Source organism: Mobula birostris, chromosome 27, assembly GCF_030028105.1.
Source record: "Mobula birostris isolate sMobBir1 chromosome 27, sMobBir1.hap1, whole genome shotgun sequence".
Lineage (NCBI taxonomy): Eukaryota > Metazoa > Chordata > Chondrichthyes > Myliobatiformes > Myliobatidae > Mobula > Mobula birostris.
Window position 1 is genome coordinate 13,242,928 of NC_092396.1, and position 19,367 is coordinate 13,262,294.

At 43.4% G+C, this 19,367-nt stretch overlaps 1 protein-coding gene across 2 annotated transcripts in view; it reads left to right on the top strand.

Annotated features, from left to right (window-relative positions):
* Positions 1-19,367, top strand: part of prdm16 (PR domain containing 16) — a 751,999-nt gene that overhangs the window by 622,311 nt on the left and 110,321 nt on the right. The window lies entirely within an intron of this gene.

Sequence of the window (19,367 nt, forward strand, 5' to 3'; positions counted from 1 at the left end):
TATTGTACAATATGCACAGAAGCAGCCTTCCTGGTCCATTATATCCACACTAACCACTATGCAAATATCTGCTTCAACCCAGCTTTCATCTCATATCACTATTAACGTCCCCTCCCTCCTGAATGTCTTCCCACCCACCCCCCCACCCCCAATTCCCCATCTCTCACTCATGGGTGTATGAATTAACCAACTAACCAACGTGTATTTGGAAGCAGGAGGGAAACCAGTGCACCTGCTGGAAATCCAGGAAGTCAATAGGAGAACTTGCAACGTCGACCCAGACAGCACTGGAGGTCATGAATGAGCCTCAGTCTCTGGAGCTGCAAAGTAGCAGCACCGAACATTGCACCCCACCCCTGCTCCCAGTCTGCATCTATTTACCTAGATATGCATTCCTGCCACTACCTGTAAGGAGTTTGTACGATCTCCCCATGACCGCGTGGGTTTCCTCTGGGTGCTCCAGTTTCCTCCCACAGTCCAAAGACATACTGGTTGGTAGGTTAATTGGTCATTGTAAATTGTCCCTGTGATTTAACTAGGACTAAATCGGGGGATTTGCAGGGTGGAGAGACTTGAAGACCCAGAAGGCCCTGTCCACACTGTATCTCAATAAGTAAATAAGTAAGTAAATAAATAAATGTGCAGATAAATTGATGGCTGCTACAAGAATGAAAAGAACGTTTCCTTGTTATTGAGGTAAACTATAGCCATCACAGCATGGAAAATTCCCTTGTTCTGCTTTAAAATACCACCATAGGATCTTTTGCGCCCTGCTGAAAGAGCAGTTAGGGCACGGTTTAACTTTGCATCTAATGGACAACATCCCTGAGGTTCTGTGCTGGGGTGTCAGCCCAAACCTATGGGCTCAAGGCAGGAGTGGGAGTTATATTCGAGAGTAATGCCAGTTAGCAGAGTGGAGTCGATGTGGCTAAAGTTTCTGCTACCTGTAATAGGAAATGTAGGAATGCAAAACCAACCCAAGGTAGAAAGGCAAAGAGCATAATCAGGTTGCAGATTTAAAATGGATGGATCTATAAATATCTAGTTAAGGGAAAAGGTTTTGAATTTAGTGTACTGTGTCTTGAGTATCACTAAATATGATGAGGATAGATGAAAACTTCAGAAAATGGAAGGTGGATTTTTTTTCTTGGTATAAAATGGAAAGGCACCTGTTTTAGTGATCTTAGAGGGATGTGAGGTGAGAACTTGGCAATTGCGAACATGGTTAAGGTTGAACTGAAAAGACCAAGGTAAGACACACAAGATGCTGAAGGAACTCAGCAGGTCAGGCAGCATCCATGGAAATGAACAGTCAACGTTTCGGGCTGAGGCCCTTCCTCAAGACTGGAAAGGAAGGGGGGAAATGTCAGAATAAAAAGGTGTGGGGAGAGGAAGGGGGACCAGCTAGAAGGTGATAGGTGAGGCCAGGTTGGTAGAAAAGGTAAAGGGCTGGAGGGGAAAGAATCTTGTAAAGTGACCATAGGGGAAAGGGGAAAGGGAAGAAGGACGTGCATCGGGGGAGATGATAGGCAGGTGAGCCAAGGTAAGAGGTCAAGGTGGAGAATAAAGGGGAGGAGGAGGGAAACATTTTGTGATCAGGAGGAGAAATTGATGTTCATGTCATCAGATTGGAAGCTACCCCAACAAAATATAAGGTGCTGCACCCCCACCCTGAGGGTGGCCTCATTGTAGCACAAGAGGAGGCGATGGACTGACATGTCAGAATGGGACTGGGAATCAGAATTAAAACGTTTGGCCATTGGGAATTTCTGTTTTAGGCAGATGGAGCGGAGGTGCTCAACGAAGTGGTGCACCAATTTATGATGGGCCTCACCCATGTAGAGGAAGCCGCACTGGGAGCACTAGATACAATAGCCGACCCCAGCTGTCTCGCAGGTGAAGTGTTGCCTCACCTGGAAGGACTGTTTGGGGCCCTGAATGGAGGTGAGGGAAGGAGGCGTATGAGCAGGTGTAGCACTTGGCTTCTTCAGGGATAAGTGCTAGGAGGGTTGAATGGACAAGAGAATCGTGGAGGGAGTGAAAAGCGGAGGCGGTGGGGGGGGGGGAGGTGAAGATACGTTTAGTGGTAGGATCCCTTTAGAGACAGCAGAAGCTGCAGAGAACAATGCAGAGGTTCATGGGGTGGGAGGTAAGCACAAAAAGAACTCTATCACTGTTAAGGCAGCAAGAAGATGGCGTGACCATGGATGACCAGGAAATGGAGGAGATGCAGGTGAGGGCAGCATCAATGGCGGAGGAAGTGAAACTCTGTCCTTTGAAGGAGGAGGGCATCTCTGATATCCTGGAAAGAAAAACCTCATCCTGGGACCAGATACGGAAAAGGCAAAGGAACTGAGAAAAAGGAAAAGCATTATTACGGAAACAGGGAGGGAAGAGGTATAGTCTAGATAACTGTGGGAATTGGGAGGTTTTATAAAAGATGCCACTTGTCAATTTTTCTCCAGAGGTGGAGCCAGAGGAATCGAGCAAGGGGAGTGAGATGTCTTTAAAAGACCAAGCTGGAAGTCAGAACAGATGAATAGGAGGGACAAATGCTTCTCTGTGCAAAAGCACAAACCATCACTCTTACAATACGCTCCTTAGCATGCATGGTCTCAAAGTCCCAGAACATGATCTCATGTGTAACATGACTTAAAGTGGCATCTGTTTCTCATAAGCTTCTATATAACAAAGTACAGTCAGCCCTCCGTATCCGCGGGGGTTTGGTTCTGGGATTCCCCCCCCCCCCCCCGCGGATGCTCAAGTCCCGTATATAAAATGGCATAGTATTTGCATATAACCTACGCACTCCCTCCCGTATACTTTAGGTCATCTCTAGGTTACTTATAATACCTAATACAATGTAAATGCTATGTAAATAGTTGTTATACTGTATTGTTTAGGGAATAATGACAAAAAAGTCTGTGCATGTTCAGTACAGACACAACCATCGCAGCTCTTCTGGGAACGCTGATGCCTCGGCATCAGCCAGTGCCGATTCTCCCGTGATCTTTAAGTTCTTGAGGCTGTAGCGCTTTACACAGCTAGCTGGCCATCCCTTACCAGCCTTAAACTCCTTCCTCTCGCTCACAACACAAGTAGCGAACGAACGAGATGTGAGGCAAACAATGCTCAAACAACGAGCAATACTTTTAATCATCTCTAGATTACAGTACTTATAATACCTAATACAATGGAAATGCTATGTAAATAATTGTCACACTGTACTGTTTATAGAATAAGGACGCTTTGGAGGAGGCTCAATAATGCCAATGTCAGGATCTGTGCTCAAACAACGTGCTGGAGAGAGAACTTCTGGGTTTTTTTTCAATCCCGATCTGCGGTTGGTTGAATTCGCGGATCCGGAGGACCGACTGTAAATGCATGCAATGTCTCATCTGCTACTGATCAAAGAGTAAAAATATACCAAATTTGATGCATTCACACCGAGCATGTAAAATTGTATCTTAAGAACCACTGTACATCACTATAAAATATCAGTGAATACCCTTATAACAAGGAAAATACAGAATGTGTGTGAGAGACATTCCAGTCAAGCAAGAGTATTTAAAAATCCGCAGTTTAAAAATCTGCCACAAAATGCAACTTTTTATAAAAATAATACTTTTACTTTGGGGAATGTTAAATTTTACCACAATTAGTTTTAATATTTACTTTGTGCAGAATCCATGCATATAATTGCACAATCCTGAGAATCCCTAGAAAATACTGACATACCCCACGTAGGGAGCCTGTCCAAATATTACTGCACACGTGCCGGTCCTTTGCAAAAGGTGATGTACTCCTCGAGACGCCGCGGAAATATTGGCATTCTTCCAGGAATCCTTTGCAAATCTTAACACATCTCCAGGGCCCTCTGATCAGAAAACAATATGAGCTACTTAATGTAGAAACAGCGCACCAACAAAACTAATGTGTTGGAAGTCAATAATCACACACAAAAAAAAAGCCAGAACACCATATTCTGAGAATGAGTTCACTGCAGGCAAAATCCCAAAGCTCAGAAAGAGAGAACTGTGATTATCTTGAGAATCGACTGAAATTTCTAATTTTAAAATTTAACCATAACAACAATTTCAACAACTTACTCAAAGGGACTTCAGGCTACCATTGGCACTTTGTTTTGAAGTATACATGCGCAATGTAATGTATAGTTCATAATTTTACTAACAAAAACTCTTGAGTAATTCCACTTCCTCACTTTTAACCTGCCTTAAGCTTCTGCCGGGGAAAAAAATCTTGTCACATCCTTCTAATACTGCTATTTCCCACATAAGCTGTGTTTTCCTTCTTATTGTGGACAGGCAAGGCCAATTAGTAGACAGTTATTCCAACTCTTCTCCTCTGGCTTATTGCCAGCAAGAACTGGAAAGAGTCCATCTAGAGATGATTTCAATAGAGACTCTACTAGTTGGCAGAGAGAGAAGAGCAACCTCAATCATTGTAATGAGCTGAATCCAAACGCAGATATAAAACCATAGTTTTGCTTCTCAACCCAATCTTGTCGGAGAAATATATTCAAATAAATGTCTGGGTAAAATAATCTTTCATCATTCTAAGTATTCTGTGCTTTGGGGAATTTCTTGAGAATATCCATCTTGTGCAATGAGAGGCACTGGTGTCAGTAATGTTCAACTGTTCCACAATACATGCTGTGGCACTTTCCTGGCAATTCTCCTAGCCGATTCACTATTACACAAATCCTCAGGTTTGTCAATGGTTGAGACTGTTCAAATGGCTGGCATCCGATGAAGTTTCTGGGATTTGTTATGTGTAGTGTGTTTTCTAGTTCTTCAGTGTTCCCTCTTGACTTCCTGAATCCCATCCCCCCCACTTCGCAACCAAGAACACAATTGGGGCTGATTGATCGGAACCCATGCCACCTAGAAGGTGTGAGAACGTGGTCCCTTGACCGCTTTCATTTTCTTTCTCTTACTTTACTACTTTCTGGGTTTCCTTACATTCTGCAGTGGGCGAGTTTTAACTGCCCCCATGTTTTATTTATTTGTTGAGGTACAGCACAGAATAGGCCCTTCTGGCCTTTCGAGCTACGCTGCCCAGCAATCCCCTGATTTAATCCTAGCCCAATCACAGGAGGATTTACAATGACCAATTAACCTTCCAACCAGTACATCTTTGGAGGAAACTGGAACACTTGGAGGAAACCCAGGCGGTCACGGAGAACATACAAATTCCTACAGGCAGGGGCGGGCATTGAACCTGGGTCGCTGGTAACGTAAAGCTTTGTGCTAACCGCTACACTACTGTGCTGCCCTATTATGAAATGTGAACAATCCATTGCCAAATAGTGCTGGACTCCTGTGTTCCCCCCCCATTCAAATTCCAAACAACAGGATCAGTTCTCTATAATAAACAGTGCATTCATTACATAATGCAGTTTGAATTTGCATACATTCACAGGATTTACTTGTTTGTAAACCAACAAATGCAAACAAAATGTAGAAATTCTTAAACTGCCTTGGTTTCTGGGAGACTACTTTGAAAATCTATTTCCTAGTGACTTTTGAAAAAATCTCTCTCTCTCTCTTTCACATCACTCCATAATAAAAAAAAAGAAACCAAAATATCTTTCCACAAACTAAATTTTATTTTAATTTTAATTAGAGATGCAGCACGGTAAGAGGCCCTTCTGGCCCAATAAGCCTGTGTCACTCTATTACACCCACGTGACCAATTAACCTACTAATGCACCTTTGAAATATGGGAGGAAACCAGAGCACCCAGAGGAAACTGACACGGTCACAGGGAGAACACACAAACTCCTTAAACACAGCGGCAGGAATTGAACCCAGGTCGCTTGGCGCTGTAACGGCGTTACGCTAACCGCTAGGCTACTGTGCCACCCATGATCCCTTTCTTCAAGCATATCCATAAATTGAGTCTAAAAACAGAAAATGTTGAAAATACACAGTAGGCCAGATAGAAAATCAGAGGTGATTTTTCTAATTCAGGAGTAACAGTTAATGTTTCACGACAACATCACTTTGTCGGACACGTTAATTCTGCTTTTTTTCTCACAGAGTCTTTTTCATTTGTTTATTTATTGAGATGCAGTGTGGAATAGGCCCTTCTGACCCTTTGGGCTGCACCACCCAGCAATCCCCTGATTTAACCGGAGCCTAATCAGGGGACAATTTACAATGAGAAATTAACCGGTACGTCTTTGGAAATGGACACCCGAAGGAAACCCATGCAGTCACGGGGAGAACGTACAAACGTATTTACAGTCACCGGCAGGAATTGAACCTGGGCTGCTGGTACTGTGAAGCGTTGTGCTAACCACTACACTACCGTGCTGCCCTGCCTGACACGTTGAGTTTTCCAGCATTTTCTGTTTTTTTTAATTTCGGAATTCTTGAATATGTAAGAAAACTGGGATATGATTCCACTACCTCGGTGTGGCAGAGTCCTAATCTCACCCACAGCTTTGTCCGCAGCAGCGACCCAAATTCTGAAAAACAAAGAAACCCATTTCTATAGCGTCTTATCAGATTCTCTGATCCAAAGCTGCTTTCTTGTCATTAAATTAAGCTTTGAAGAGCGGTTAGCAGTTGTAATGTGCAGAAAAATGAAGTGGTCATTTTAAATGAAGTAAAGTCTCCCACAGTAATTTCACTATGTGGTCACCACCTTCCTCTTGGTCTGGGCTTGGAGAGCAACAGTCTTCCAGCCACTGTACCATGGACTAAATACAAGCATAATATTTTAGAGAGAGCAAAAATCAAACAACAAAATTGCAAAATCAACCAAGTTAGGTCCTAATTGCAACTTAGCGCTTACTTTCTCTAACTTCACTGACAGCAAGCTTTGCATTAAAAAAAACTGTTTCATTTCCGTGATTAAGTCTTCTTTTGCAGTGCTAGGGGTTCTTAGTACATTGAAGCAATCCCTCAGTAACGTACAATATGATCACAATGTGAGGATTAAATACAAAAAAAAACAGCATTAATGTCCAACACTGTAGCTCATTGTTTCCCAATGAATTGGTTTTGAAGATTTCCTCATGACTTAGTTACCACTGGTTTGTTCCATGAAAGATCACATGAATAGTTTGAATCCGTACCTCCAAGTGATTTCTTTGTGAAGAACCTAATCGTTTTAAATCCACTACTTACTTATTAAGGCTGCTTGACATTGAAGCTGTGAATGTATTTATTTTCAACATTTAGTGTGCATGTAATTCAGAAAGTGGGAGTCTCCACACTCTGAATCAGAAAGCAAAGAATGAATAAGCTACTTCCTTTCTCATTGACAAATAACCTAGTCATAATCTCAACCCTTACTGCACTATTATCAAGGTTTCCCCAACCACAAGACATGGAAGCAGTGACATTTGCATGAACTTCATTAATTTGTAGCTTGCTAATCACTCCTCTAGGTGTGTGGTGGAGATGCTGCACCAGAGCCTGGAATAGTCATAGTCATAGTCATAGTCATACTTTATTGATCCCAGGGGGAAACTGGTTTTTGTTAGAGTTGCACCATAAATAATAAGTGGTAATAAAACCATAAAGAATTAAATAGTAATATGTAAATTATTTGTGCAGGAAGTAAGTCCAGGACCAGCCTATTGGCTCAGGGTGTCTGACCCTCCAAGGGAGGAGTTGTAAAGTTTGATGGCCACAGGCAGGAATGACTTCCTATGATGCTCTGTGCTGCATCTCAGTGGAATGAGTCTCTGGCTGAATGTACTCCTGTGCCCAACCAGTACACTATGTAGTGGATGGGAGACATTGTCCAAGATGGCATGCAACTTGGACAGCATCCTCTTTTCAGACACCACCATCAGAGAGTCCAGTTCCAACCCCACAACATCACTGGCCTTATGAATGAGTTGGTTGATTCTGTTGGTGTCTGCTACCCTCAACCTGCTGCCCCAGCACACAACAGCAAACATGATAGCACTGGCCACCACAGACTCGTAGAACATCCTCAGCATCATCCGGCAGATGTTAAAGGACCTCAGTCTCCTCAGGAAACAGAGATGGATCTGACCCTTCTTGTAGACAACCTCAGTGTTCTTTGACCAGTCCAGTTTATTGTCAATTCGTATCCCCAGGTATTTGTAATCCTCCACCATGTCCACACTGACCCCCTGGATGGAAACAGGGGTCACCGGTACCTTAGCTCTCCTCAGGTCTACCACCAGCTCCTTAGTCTTTATCACATTAAGCTGCAGATAATTCTGCTGACACCATGTGACAAAGTTTCCTACTGTAGCCCCGTACTCAGCCTCATCTCCCTTGCTGATGCATCCAACTATGGCAGAGTCATCCGAAAACTTCTGAAGATGACAAGACTCTGTGCAGTAGTTGAAGTCCGAGGTGTAAATAGTGAAAAGAAAGGGAGACAAGGCACTCCCCTGTGGAGCCCCAGTGCTGCTGATCACTCTGTCGGACACACTGTTGCAAGCACACGTACTGTGGTCTGCTAGTCAGGTAATCAAGAATCCATGACACCAGGAAAGCATCCACCTGCATCGCTGTCAGCTTCTCCCCCAGCAGAGCAGGGCGGATGGTGTTGAACGCACTGGAGAAGTCAAAAAACATGACCCTCACAGTGCTCGCTGGCTTGTCCAGGTGGGCATAGACACAGTTCAGCAGGTAGATGATGGCATCCTCAACTCCTAGTCGGGGCTGGTAGGCGAACTGGAGAGGATCTAAGTGTGGCCTGACCATAGGCCGGAGCAGCTCCAGAACAAGTCTCTCCAGGGTCTTCGTGATGTCGGAGGTCAATGCCACCAGTCTGTAGTCATTGAGGCCGCTGTGGCGAGGCGTCTTCGGCACAGGGACGAGGCAGGACGTCTTCCACAGCACAGGAACCCTCCGGAGACTCAGGCTCAGGTTGAAGACATGGCGAAGTACTCCACATAGCTGAGGGGCACAGGCTTTGAGCACCCTGGTACTGACACCATCCGGTCCTGCAGCCTTGCTCGGGTTGAGACGTTTCAGCTGTCCTCTCACCTGTTCAGCTGTGAAGCCCACCGTGGTGGTTTCGTGTGGGGAAGGGGTATAGTCATGAGAGCAGGGTGGGGGACTGTCAGGAGGGGTAGGAGGGGAGAGTGGAATATGTGTTGGTTGGGGGCTAGACAATAAGTAGACAACCAGTGGTACTGATGTTACTTTGTGTGCATTTTGTTAGTTTTGAGTGGTTGTAGATGGGCCATTTGATCAATGGGGTATTGCTGTCTGCAGGGACAGGACACAGCCTCAGAATAGAGGGACATCCATTTAGAAATGAGATGAGGAGGGATTTCTTTTGCCAGAGATTGGTGAATCTGTGGAATTCATTGCCACAGGCAGCAGTGGAGGCTAAGTCATTGGGTATATTTAAGGCAGAGGTTGATAGATTCTTGATTAGACAGGGCATGAAGGAATATGGAGAGAAGGCAGGAGATTGGGGTTGAGAGGGAAAATGGATCAGCCATGATGAAATGGTGGTGCAGACTCAATGGGCCAAGTGGCCTAATTCTATTTTATCTTATGGTCCTATAGTAGTAAAGTAGATCAACAGCTCCACCCACAAACCCAACCCACTGCACACTCCACACTCCCACCACCACTACTTTGTCATTTCCTGTCAGTCACCTTGCGTCCAGACACTCCTGTGTCTAGTGTCAATCTAGGTATTAAAGCTATCATATGTATTCGCTATATTTATGGTGTTTTTCTTTATTATTGTGTTCTTTATCTTACTGTGAGTTTTTTGTGCTGCATAGTATCCAGAGTAATAATTATTTCACTTTCCTTTACCCCTGTGTACTGGAAATGATATTGAACAATCTCGAATTAACCAAGCACAGAACAGTTCTTCTTGGAAGAGAACGGGGTATATGAATAAATTTGTGAGTTTTATGCACCTTTCCCTGATCACAGGGTGCCCTTATGTCAGTTGTAGCATCATAACCTCCACATCAACTGAAATAACCCAAAACTTCCCTGATCTCTAAAACTCAGCAACATTCACAAGAGCAAACTTTCTCAAAAAATGATCAGGCCATTATGATTTGTGTTCCTAAGACTTACTACTGCTAAGATAAATTTACATTTCCCTTGTATGGCTTTGATACCTTTTTAGAAATCTAATTTTATATACAAGTTTATGTCCTGGAAAATTAAAACACTAATCATGTCATCTTGCAAAAGTGACAGACGTTTGAGTAATATTGTCGATTGGACAAGGTTTAACTTTGCATCTTGAGTGCAGGTTTCATTGTTCATTTTGCTGAGCGAACCTTCCCTCTGCTAGCCTGCAGGTGACCCTTGGGCAAGGAGCAGCACCTGCTTAGCCCCCCTGATTTGGGTCACATGAAGTCATGGGAGCAGGCGGTGAATGGTCACATGAGTAGCTGGTGCATTCGGGCTAGGACACTACTGATGCCAGGCAGACAATCTCTGAAGAGCATTGATAATGGCTGGGGTCACCCGTCTTGTAAAGACACAACCCAGAAGAAGCCTTCTGTAGAAAAATTGACCAACAGCAATCACGGTCAACACAATGACTGCCCATGTCATATGATACGGCACATAATGATGATGAAGATGATGAAGGACGGGCAATATATTTCCAGATCAGGATATTGTGACACTGTGTGGTGGTGCTGCTACATGCCCTTTATCCTTCTTGGCCATAGACTTGTTGGTTTGACTGAAGATGATAGAATAGCCTAAGGTAAGTAGCTGCAGTACACTTTGTAGATGGTACACGATGCAGCTACATTGCAAGGGGGGGGGGGAGAAGAGAATTTGAGGCAGTAGGTGGCATGCCAAACAAGCGGACTACTTAATGACATTAAGCCTCTTGTAGCAAAATGCATCCAGGCAAGTGAAGAGGATTCCATCACACACTTGAATCTTGTCTTGTAGATGGTGAATAAACTTGGGTGTCTGGAGATTTGATAGTCTCTACATGATACCCATAGTATGGGAAAGAAAATCACCAAGTGATCAGCAATAATTTAAAGAAAACCTTTTTTCCTAAATCAAATTCAGTTCTTAGATAATTACAGATATTTTAGAATAACATTGATCTAGGAATTGGATGCACTTGTACACAGATTTTTTTAATCCACAGATCATGCATAAGAAAAAACAATTTGTGCTTGTTAGAACCAGCTACCTTTTGTGTCACATTGATTAGTGACCATTGAGAAATCGCCCTGGGCATCTCCAGGTATGATTCTCTACAGCAAGGCTGACATTTACCCAGTGTTGTTCACGCAGTAATGACATCTGAACTTGGGCAGCGCACGCTTCCTCCACTGCCAGCAAAATTTGCAGCTCATTTGGGAAACCTACAATTTTGATTGTTAACTTCTGACAAAAAAATAAGAGCACATTACACAGGTTTCAGAACTAAGATGGCAATTAGAGGAACGACAGTCCTCACCTTCCTTGTCAGCGCTTAGCATTCTGATTAAAATTTCACTTGAACCTTTAAGGAATTGGACGTGGGGAAGCCACAGCTTAGTGGAGCCGTGGGTCTCTTGTGGCTCAGAAAATGATTGGGCTGCTGTTAGGTGTGGAAATGCTGCTTGGGGAGAGGGTTACTTCATAATGGATTGGGTTATGATCTTCCTCCTCAGAATTTTCCCTTGTCTCTATGCCAGCCTTTTCTGCCACTGAGTGCGGACTCACTTTGCGCCAGTCAGTGCAGCAGTACTGTGATGGATGCTAGCTCAGCAGTGTAGGCCCCATATGGATCATGCATAGTAATGTTAATACTTTTTTCTGCCCAATTTTGCAAATTTGCTGGAGAAATCAGAGTGGGCATTAGTGCTTTAAGCAGCATATATTTTGGACACCAAAAGTGCATGCAATCCAGTATCAAGGAAGGCATATTCCAAAATGGAGACAGATCACTTCTAAACATTCTGAGAGCAAAGGGTTAATTTTTGTGTCTGTGGTTTTTGAGCTTTGTGGCTGAGGTCCTAAGATGGCACATAAAAGGTTGTTATCACTTCCTTGTCAAAGCAAATCAATCAATCATCCGAGGAATTGGTATTGATTGAAGAAGTTTTTAAAAAATCAGAAAATGCTGGAAATGATCAACAGGTCATGCAGCATCTATAGAGGAAAAATTAGAATTAGCAAAATGTTGATTCTGTTCTTTCTCCACAGGTGGTCCCTGACCTGCCCTGTAGTTGATCTTGAGCACTTTCTGGTTTATTTCATTTGAGGAGCTTTCTTTTGATTTCAGAAACCTGGTCGTGGTCCATGGAAGTCTCTTAAACCCTCATATGGTGATGGAGATTACCCTTTCACTTAGTTGAACTTGGTTTGTAGGTCTATCTGGAAATCTTCTACAATGTTGAATGCTTTGTTCATCTTTGTTTGGTCCAGTTTACTCAATCATCTTAACATTGTAATCAGAGATTTTGGAGTTTAAGCTCCATTCCACAACAACATTAAGTGAAGTGTTTCATCATTTGGTGGCATCCATTAGTCTCGCGAGACCATGGATCTGCACCTGGAAAGTCTTGCCTCAGTTGTCATGGTGAGGCGACGTTGGAGTGTCCTCTCCAGGGCGCAGGCCTGGGTAAGGTTGTATGGAAGACCGGCAGTTGCCCATGCAGCAAGTCTCCCCTCTCCTCGACATCGATGTTGTCCAAGAGAAGGGCAAGGGCCGATACAGCTTGGCACCAGTGGCGTCGCAGAGGTTGCCAGAACGAGGTTGAAGGCAACGTCGGACTGCCTTAGGGACTCCAGCTCCGGATTTGTCCTCAGGGTTTACTCCTGAAGCCTTTCCCATGAGTGGGTATGGCCGCAAGGCAGCATAGGTTTGAAATCAGGGTTTTCCCTCTCTTAGATGGACTGCCTTCCCAGGCTGACGAGCTCCATCTACCCGAAGCACTGATTTTAAGGCACCAGGACCCGCCTTCGCCCCTTCTCCTGTCAGTAGAAACAGTTCCGCCGGGCTTAGAGGCTACGCCACACAAGAAGGCCAGGAGTTGGACTTGGTTGTCAGCAGCTATTTGAGGCACATGCCGTGAGGAGCCCTTTTAGGTGGTGGGAGCTTGTCCCCACTACCACTCCTCGGCTTGATAACCTTGGAACCAGCATCATTTGAAGCGCAACTAAACTTAAGTCTTTGTCTTTGTATGGAAAATGATTACAATGAAATATTAATATATCTAAATGAATCCCAGTATTTTATAGAGGATTGCACTATTGCTTTTTTTCTGACATTCATACAGGATGTCACAGAATTGTAGTGGTTAGCACAACGCTTTATAGTTAATATAACCCTGGTTCAATTCAGGCCGCCGCCCGTAAGGAGTTTCACAAACAAGAGAAAACCTGCAGATGCTGGAAATCCAAGCAACAGACACAAAATGCTGGAGGAACTCAGCAGATCAGGCAGCATCTATGAGATCCAAGGGTACTGTACTTTTTCCCATAGATGTTGCCTGGCCTGCTGAGTTCCTCCAGCATTTTGTGTGTGTTGCTGTAAAGAGTTTGTACGTTTTCCCTGTGACCACATGGGTTTCCTCCTGGTGCTCTGATTCCCTCCCACAGTACAAAGACATAGAAGTTGGGAGGTTAATTGGTCATTGTAAATTGTCCTGTCATTAGGCTAGGATTAAATAGGGGGATTGCTGGGTGTCGTGGCTCGAAGGGCCAGAGGACGAATTCCACACTGTATTTCAATAAGTAAATAATTAATACTATCCCATAAATAACATCAATTTCAGAAATATTTTTCACATTATTGCCACCCATACTCACCCATCAGAAGACAACATTGAACATTGCTCATTTTTACAGGACATAATTCAGTTTATGCCATCTAAAGGAGCCAATAAGTTCTATGTAGACTACGTGGCCACTTTATTAGGTACACCTGTGCACCAGCTCATTAATGCAAACATCTAATCAGCCAAGCATATGGCAGCAACTCAATGCATAAAAGCATGTGGACATGGTCAAGAGGTTCAGTTGTTGTTCAGACACAACATCAGGATGAGGAAGAAATGTGATCTAAGTGACTTTGACCATGGAATGATCGTTGGTGCCAGGCAGTGTATCAGAAACTGCCGATCTCCTGAGATTTTCAAAAACAACAATCTCTAGAGTTTACAGAGAATGGTATTAAAAAAAACAAACAAAAAAGATCCAGTGAGCAGCAATTCTGTGGTGAGAATGCCTTGTTAATGAGTGAGGTCAGAGGAGACTGTTCAGGCTGGTTCAAGCTAACAGGGAGGCAACAGTTACTCAAATAACCACGTGTTACAACAGTGGTGTGCAGAAGAGCATCTTTGAACACACAACACATCAAATCTCGAAGTGGACAGGCTACAGCAGCAGAAGACCACAAGCATACATTAAGTGGCCACGTTATTAGGTGCAGGAGGTACCTCGTAAAGTGGCCACTAAGTGTATTAGCAGAGAGGGGAAATGAGAAAACTTTTCTAAACCCAGAATCAAAACAATTTTTTGGATAGCCTGTTTCTGCATGTCTGATCAAGTGAGTGGGGTCAAGAAGTCATACAGTCATGTCGGTTTGAAATAGGCCTTTCTGCCCATCTAGAACACATCAACCATGAAGCACCCATATATACTAATCTTATACAAATCCCATTTTATTCTTCCCAAATTCCCATTGGTTCTCCCTACACTGACATGAGAAGATTGAACAGTGGGCAATTGACCTGCCAAAGCTGGTGTCTTTGTGATAAGGAAGGAAATCAGAGCTTGCAGAGAAAACCATTGAGTCACAGGGAGAATATGCAAACTCCAACAGTACCCAAGCAGCAGTTCTGCTTTCTGTGCAACTGTGCCCTATAATCCAAAACTCACTTTACCCCACCATCCTCTCCAATCGCAATCAAATTTAAGAGTAAGTACAACAGTAAGGATCCACAAGTAGCACACAAGGCGAATGGGAAGTTAACCTACTATTGATTTTATCGGTTCAAACAAGGTTATTGGCTCGGCAAGTCTCTTGTTTTTCAATCTACAACTGGATTGGACAGATGGAGGCCTCATTTTAACCTCTCTAGCTTGATGTTCATCACTTAACTAGTATTGTATGGCATGTCAATCTTGATAAAGGCACCAAACTCTTTGAGTGGGGTTTGAATCCATTGCTGTGAACTCAGTTGTGAGGATGCTACCAGCTGACCCGAATGACTGTTACAGATTGCAAATAAATGTTTTACATTTATCTTTCTAAAGCTCACCACTTTAAACATATGTTCAAGTCTATATGCCGGTATTAGGTTTAAACTAGATCATATGCTTACTGGGCAGCTGCTGCTGATTAGAAACTAATCACCCAGACTGAAACAGGATTGCCGAGAGTCTCCACCGCTCGGAGATAATGATCACACTCCACGTGCCATGGAAAGGCTCAGGGAAATTCAGAGCAATTAACACAATTAGGATCACTTCTCTTTCTTGAGAAATAGAGGAAAATCTTACAACAATATTTCAATTGCTCTTCTGGCCTCAGCCTTAAATCAAAACATTTTTTTTTCTTTCTAAATCTTTTTGGCTGGTTTGGCTTTCTGAATTTGTGGTTGTAATCGTCAAGACCAACACAGAACGGACACCCTGTAGAGAGAGTTAAGTGCACCAAGTTCCTGGGAGTTCACATCACGATGACCTCACCTGGTCCCTTAATGTCACCTCCCTGAATAAGAAGGCACAGCAGCGTCTCCACTTACTAAGGAGATCGAGGAAACGATGCTCACCGCCCAACCCCACCTTACCTGTATTTTATAGGAGCACCATTGAGAAAGTCCTGACAAGTTGCATGTCCATATCTCCATCTGATAAGGGAGGAGCCGAGTATCTGACCGGAAGTTCCTGCAAAGGACTATGAGAGCAGCTGAGAAGATCATAGGGGTCTCCCTACCATCCATCAGGGACATTTATCAGGAGTGCTGCCTACGCAGGGCCCTTACTATTATTAAGGATCCCACCCATCCATCCAGCATCCTCTTTGACTTTCTACCATCAGGCAGGAGACTCCGATGCAGAAAAACAAGAACGGTCAGGATGGGAAACAGTTTCTTCCCTCAGGCCATCAGGCTTCTGAACTCCCTGCCGGATCACGTTCAAAGTGCCACTGATTAATCTGTTCTGTACCTTACAATATTTAATTTGTGCACTTTAGTTTGTTTACTTATGTGTATTCATCTGTAGATTTCATCCTTACTTTCGTAAGTTATTACGTTTTATGTGTGTTATGTATACTGCAGCGCTTTACACCCTTCTTCGGAGAAATGTTGTCTCGTTTGACAGTATACATGTATTTAATTAAATGACAATAAACTTGACTTAAATTACAAGTACAAATGAAGATTGTTCTATTGATTCTGTGGTTTTTACATAAATGAGTCATCCCTTTAGCCTTTTTGTGTTTGCTGATTGAAACTGAGAACTTGTGTTCTGACTGCTGCTTTCCTTGATATATGTATAATTGGAAATTCAAAACTGCCAGTTATTTCAACCAAGAGTTACCGACATAGCTGCATACAACTTGAGGGTGTGAACACAGTCAAATTCTTGAGGCTTTTTGCCACAGTTTTGCTGAGGCAGGAATGCCACTGCACCAGTACAGTGTTGTTATCCCCAACAGCACAGGGAAGAAAAGTCACGCTGGCTACTCAGCGTGTATTGTCGTTCAATCAGCTCCTGACTGAGCTTTGGTAAAACCACACTTGGAGTACTGTGAAGAGCTTTAGTGACATTGAGACAGATGGATTTCTAAATACCAAAATTGTGGAATATATAACGATAGGAATAGAAAGTCGTGAGGTACAATAACAGTAAGACTTCTCTGCACTGAAAGGTAAATACTATTCAACATTTGAATTTCTTACTGACAGCATATTAATGTCTAATGTTTCTTGGAGTAGCATTTCAAGATTTGGCCGCACTCCAATATTTCCTAGCTTCTTAGCATTTAAACACATTCCTTTATTCTTCTTACCAAAGTGAGTACCTTTACATTTGTCTTTTTTTTTGTAATGTATATCAACAATTTATAGCTAAATAGTTGGGGGAGTGGGGAGGAGATGAGAGGGGGCAGGAAGTTTGCAGATTGGCCATGCAGCTAACAGTAAAGAGCAAAGCTTTGGACTTCAGGAAGAGAGAGTCTGTTTGGACAGGCAAAAGGAATTTTATTCAGCAAAGTGTGAGGTATGCATTTGGGTGATTTCAATAAGGCAAGGAAATAATACACCAAATTAGACGTCATGAGGAGTGTGCAGAAACAGGTATCATGCAGTGTATGTATATAGATCCTTGAAGACAGCAGGAAAGAGTGATGAAGTGGCTTAAAATGTGTATGGGATTTCCCTTATTAGCAAGACATTGAGCAGGGAGGCACTGCCTGGACTCTACACAGCCCTAGTTAAGGCAATAACTAGAGTATTTCACACAGCCTGGTCACTACTTTGCAGGGATGATGTGACTACTCTGGGAAGGATGCAGAGGGGCTTTACATGGATGTTGTCTGTGCTGGAAAAATGTAGGTTCATGAGAAGACTGTATAAGCCAGGGTTGTTTTTCTTGGAACAGAGAGAGCTGACTGGAGGCTTACATTAAGTATAAAAATTATGAGCAGCCTTGACAGAATAAATAGGAAGGACTCACTACCCCAGCAGAGGTCAAAAACAAGTGACTATACAGTACTGTGCAAAAACTTAGCCACATATGTGTAATTAGGGTGCCTAAGACTTTTGCACAGTACCGTAGTAATTTTATGTATTGCACTGTACTGGTGCTGCAACAACAAAATTTCATGACATGCGAGTGATGATAAACTAGATTCTGATATGGGACTGAGAGTCAGAAGTGGGCAGGGAGAGGGGAATCATGGTTGGGAAGATACATGTCTTGCATACTGCTTATACAAATCAAACCATCACATGGTGCATTGAGTTAGAATGAAGTAGAATAATATCAACACAGAATAAAGTACAAAAACTAGAGCAGCACGGTGGTGTAGAAGTTTGCGTCACGCTAGTACCAGGCTCAATTCCACTGCTGTCAGTAAGGAGTTTGTACCTTCTCCCCATGACCATGTTGGTTTCCTCTGGGTGCTCTGGTTTCCTCCCACATTCCAAAAGCACACAGGTTGGTAACTTAATCGGCCACATGGGTGTAAATGAATGGTGCGGCTCGTGCCTGTTGCTGTGTTGTATCTCCAAATGAATTAAAAATGCTGTCTGCTTTACTGAGGCAGTGGGGAGTATAGACAGAGTCCACAGAGGGGAGGCTGGATCCTGCGTCCACAACTCACGGCACTTTTTTGCAGTGCCATACTGAGTAGTTGCTGTACCAAGTCGGTATGCACCCAGACAGAATGCTTTCTATGGCTCACTGATAAAAAGGGGTAATAGTTGAGGGAACATTCTGAACTTCTTTAACCTCCTGAGGAAGTAGAGGCACTGTTGAGCTCTCTTGACTGTGACATCAATCTGATTGGACTGTTTGTGTAAGTGCATTTCTCCCTTCAATTATTTCAAAAATCCTCCTCTTTTTTTTTAAACACTGTTTTGTCAGTGTTGTGCACCCAAATATACAGTCTGGAAAAAAAAATACACAATTTATTACTGTCTCCTGTATCTCAAAACTTCTCTTCTGTTGTTCAGTCCCGATTTGGAAAAAAAATTCCAGGCATGTTATGAAGAAGAACTGATCTAAGTGAGCTGAGTGGTCTGCACGTCGGTGCCTGCGTGCACCCCTGGATATAAGATGAATGCAATAGTGAGAGAATGCTGGATTGTCAAGCATGCAACTTTCAAAAGGAGCTCCTGATGTTCTAAATGCCCTGGTATTTTTCAGGGAACAGTTTCAACCCACTCCCTACCTCAATTAAAGTGTGTATGAACAGAAGAACTAGTCACTGTATTTACATAAGAGATTCTGCTGATGTGGAAACCCAGAGTACCACTCACAAATTGCTGGAGGAACTCAGCACGTCAGGCAGCATCTATGGAATTGAATGAACAGTCGCGGTTTTGGGCCGAGCCCCTTCTTTAGGACTGGAAAGGGATGAGAAAGAAACCAGAATAAAAAGGTGGAGAGGAAGGAGGATGGCTAGAAGGTGACAGGTGAAGCCAGGTGAGTGGGAAGGGTAAAGAGTTGGAGAAGAAGGAATCTGATAGGAGAAGAAAGTAGACCATGGAAGAAAGGAGGGGCAAAAGGGGGAGGTGATAGGCAGGTGAGAAGAGGTAAAAGGTCAGAGTGCAGAGCAGAAGAAGAGGGAAGGGGGAGGGAAAAAATTGCCAGAAGGGGATATCACTGTTCATGCCATCAGGTTGGAGGCTACCTAGATAAATATGAGGTGCTGCCCTTCCACCCTGAGTGTGG